The sequence below is a fragment of the Suncus etruscus genome, chromosome 1, assembly GCF_024139225.1.
Source record: "Suncus etruscus isolate mSunEtr1 chromosome 1, mSunEtr1.pri.cur, whole genome shotgun sequence".
Classification (NCBI taxonomy): domain Eukaryota; kingdom Metazoa; phylum Chordata; class Mammalia; order Eulipotyphla; family Soricidae; genus Suncus; species Suncus etruscus.
In genome coordinates, this window is record NC_064848.1 from 61,060,032 (window position 1) to 61,063,836 (window position 3,805).

Sequence of the window (3,805 nt, forward strand, 5' to 3'; positions counted from 1 at the left end):
GGACCTTGAAGAATGACTTTGGGGTTAGACAAATTAGTGTGTCTCGAGCCTATAATTGGTCTTATGACAGGATGCTTTGTGTGTAGGGACACCCTGTTTTTAGGCCAACAGTTTTTCTATTTTTTCAACTTTTGCTGCTCCTATACAAAATATTGTCAACTCCTTTATATTTTAGTCAGATAAATTCACCCTTTTATTAGGACCATGGGATATGAATTGCTTTGTTTTTTTTTTTAAATTCACTGTATTTATTTAATTCTCCTAGTGCATTAAGAGGAATAATAAAACAATGTTGAATAATAATGTAACTTTTAACATTGCTCCAATCTTGCTAAAATAATCTACAGCATTTTAGCTTTCAACATAAATAACTGACAACTCTTCCTCCCTATGGTTGCTGCTATACTGCCCATAGATATTGAACAACTAGTTGTGGTGCTAGCACACAGCAATTGTGTTGCCTTGGGAGATCACACCCTGTATGGTACTGAGAAACTGGGACTGCCCTGTGGCATGTGGTTCAGGGATAGGGTCCAGAGCAATAAGTGCCTTGAAAAAGCTAACCCAGTTCAATACCCAGACCTCATAGGGTTCTGGAACCCCACCAGGAATAAGAACCAGAATTAAGTTCTTTTTTTTTTTTTTTTTTTTTTTTGGTTTTTGGGCCACACCCGGCAGTGCTCAGGGGTTACTCCTGGCTGTCTGCTCAGAAATAGCTCCTGGCAGGCACGGGGGACCATATGGGACACCGGGATTCGAACCAACCACCTTTGGTCCTGAATCGGCTGCTTGCAAGGCTAACGCCGCTGTGCTATCTCTTCGGGACCCAGAATTAAGTTCTGAACACGACAGTGAGTGGCTTGAAAACTAAACAAAATTCCAGAAACGTTAAATCCCAGTGACTTCCACTTTTGCCACTTAGCCTTCCCTGGAGTCTGGTGCTAATCACATTTTTTTTATATAAATTATCTTTATTTAACACCGTGATTACAAATATAATTGTAGTTGTATGATTACAGTCATGTAAAGAACACCCCCCTTCACCAGTGCAGGATTCCCACCACCAATTTCCCGGATCTACCTACTCCCCACTCCACCCAAACCTGTACTCGAGACAGGCTTTCTTTTTCCCTCATTCACTGACATTGTTATGATAGTTTTCAGTGTAGTTATTTCTCTAACTGCACTTATCACTCTATGTGGTGAGCTTCATGTCATGAGCCACACCTACATGGGAAGATGGGGGAAATAAGGTTTGGGACTGAGGCAGTAAAATATTAGAAATGATTTTTGTAGGGCAGTATCAAGGTCACAATACAAGATGGATGTTATGGATATATAAAATATATGCATACAATACTATCAATAGAAAAACAAGGAGAAAAAAATTCCAGTGACTGTCTCAATATAAACCAGTACTAGAACGGCCTGCCCTCCTCCCAAAGCACATTCCCATTAGTGTAGGGAGAGGTAAGGGGGAAGCCTGAGGACTACTAAGAGTCCACCTGAACCCACTTCTGGCCATCTGAGCTGGCACCCAGGAAGGCCTGGAGTCAAGGGACTGGGGGCCTGCCAAGCCGCCTAGTACACCCTAGGCCAGGGAGAAGGGCTCTGGTAAGGGGCATCCCTAAACCCCATACCTGACAAGAACTGGTCTCCAGAATCAAAGAGGAAACCGGAAACCAAATGTCTGCCCGCCCTCCTCTCCATGCCCTTCCCCCCTGGAGTACAGAGGGAGGGGGAAAGCCTGACTGAATTAAACGTACTCAAAAGGGCTTACCCTAAATCCCACTCCACTTGGATAACCCATATGAAACTGTACTTACTGGTTGTAATAGAAGGAACTAAAAGCTGTACATCCTATTGCTAATCTATGATAGTGGAAGCCAGAACTTTACCAGGGAGAACATAAGCTGAATAGGACAGTAGGAGAAGTAACTTAGCTTTATGTGCTGTACTGAACCTAGTGGTAGTAGTGGGCTTCCTTTTTAGGCAACACCTACAAAACACTAGAGAACTTATCCTGAGGAAGACTGGCAACATGTCCTCACACAGATGCCTAAATGCTCAGGGAACAGGTATAGTGCTATGATGTTCTTGTTGCTTAATTTCTGTGTCACCATCCCAAAGGGAGCATCTCCTATTTCCCTGTCCTTGCAAGGATAGAGAGGATCATTTATTGCTACAGGACCTGATCATTAAATATTTCTCTAGTCGATCTGATCTTCAGATGTTGATAACTTCAAACCCAAACTAGTCAATTGCTTGGACCCTCGTTAAGAGCTAAGATAGTATGGGATTTCTCCCTTCTTTTTTTTTTTTTTTCTCGTGGTTTTTGTGTCACACCCAGCAGTGCTCAGGGGAAACCCCTGGATCCATGCTCAGAAATTGCTCCTGGCAGGAACAGGGACCATATGGGAAGCCGGATTCGAACTGATGACCTTCTGCATGAAAGACAAACGCCTTACCTCCATGCTATATCTCCGGCCCGGACTTCTCCCTTGTTATAAAGCCTACAGTCCTTTGCCAGCCTGAAGAAGTTATAGAAGATGGATGGGCTTTTGTCCATACTCCCCTTAATGACTTTTTCTTTTTTTGGCTTTTGGGTCACACCCAGCAGCACTCAGTGGCTACTCCTGGATCTATGCTCAGAAATCACCCCCGGAAGGCTCAAGGACCATATGGGATGCTGGGATTTGAACTACCGTCCTCTACATGCAAGGCAAACGCCCTACTGCTGTGCTATCTCTCCAGCCCCCTTCCCTTAATGACTTTTTTTTTCTTTTTTTTTTTTTTTGGTTTTTGGACCACACCCGGCAGCGCTCAGGGGTCACCCCTGGCTGTCTGCTCAGAAATAGCTCCTGGCAGGCACAGGAGACCATATGGGACACTGGGATTCAAACCAACCACCTTTGGTCCTGGATCGGCTGCTTGCAAGGCAAACGCCACTGTGCTATCTCTCTGCCCCCCCCCCCCAATGACTTCTAAGGTGGTGTAAGTAAAACGTGAAACATGAAATTTAGCAGGAAAGCTTCCAGGTGAATAAGGGAAAGAGGGGCCATGGGAACGCAACTTGCTAAATCCATTGACATCAATTGGAAATTACACAGTATTTGTCTGTTGCATCAGAGCCCTTAGGAGGGGCTTGGATGGAGGTAGATGGTGATGGAGGCCTTTCTCCTTCAGTTCATGACACGTGGCTCTGCAACCCCCTTCAGCTGTCAGGGTGGCGGCAAGGAGAAAATCCACTCACAGACAGGCTTCAGGATATATCAGCTTTATTTGCCCTGGCCAACATGTGTGGCCTATAATCTTAAACCTATTTAAGCATGGTCCTGTTAGCTTGCCCTGCGTCTACCTTCTTCCTTTCTTTTTTTTTTTTTTTCTTCTTTTTTTTCAGGGAAGAGCACGAACGCAGTCCCCCACTACCACAAATTATGCAGTCGAGTTTCCCACATTTGAGGAAATCACAGGGGTCAGCACATCCGGAGTGCAATGGTTAAGTCTCACCCTGGGAAAACCACCTTCGTGATCATGGTATATCCCCTGCCAGGTAAGTATGTGTCTAGCTTCTTTCAGCCATCTCTCCTCCTGCCGTTTCTCCTACCTCCATCCATGCAAATCTCTCTTTGCCCCTCAGGCAAAACCTTTTATAACCTTCCAAGACCCCTCCCAGAAATGGGAGGATATATTAGCAGATAAGATTACAACAGAGGAAATGGGGGATGTGGTTACACTTGTCTATCTCAGAAGTCCGGGCAGTTGAAAAAATAAACTGGACACCAATATTTAAAAAGAGTGGGTG

The 3,805-nt window shown here is 44.7% G+C and overlaps 1 non-coding gene across 1 annotated transcript; it reads right to left on the bottom strand.

Annotated features, from left to right (window-relative positions):
- Positions 1–3,397: 3,397 nt before the first annotated feature.
- LOC126027095 (U1 spliceosomal RNA) lies at positions 3,398–3,561 on the bottom strand. The gene has a single exon (XR_007502199.1). It is a non-coding gene; the product is annotated as a U1 spliceosomal RNA (small nuclear RNA).
- Between the last annotated feature and the right edge of the window lie 244 nt (positions 3,562–3,805).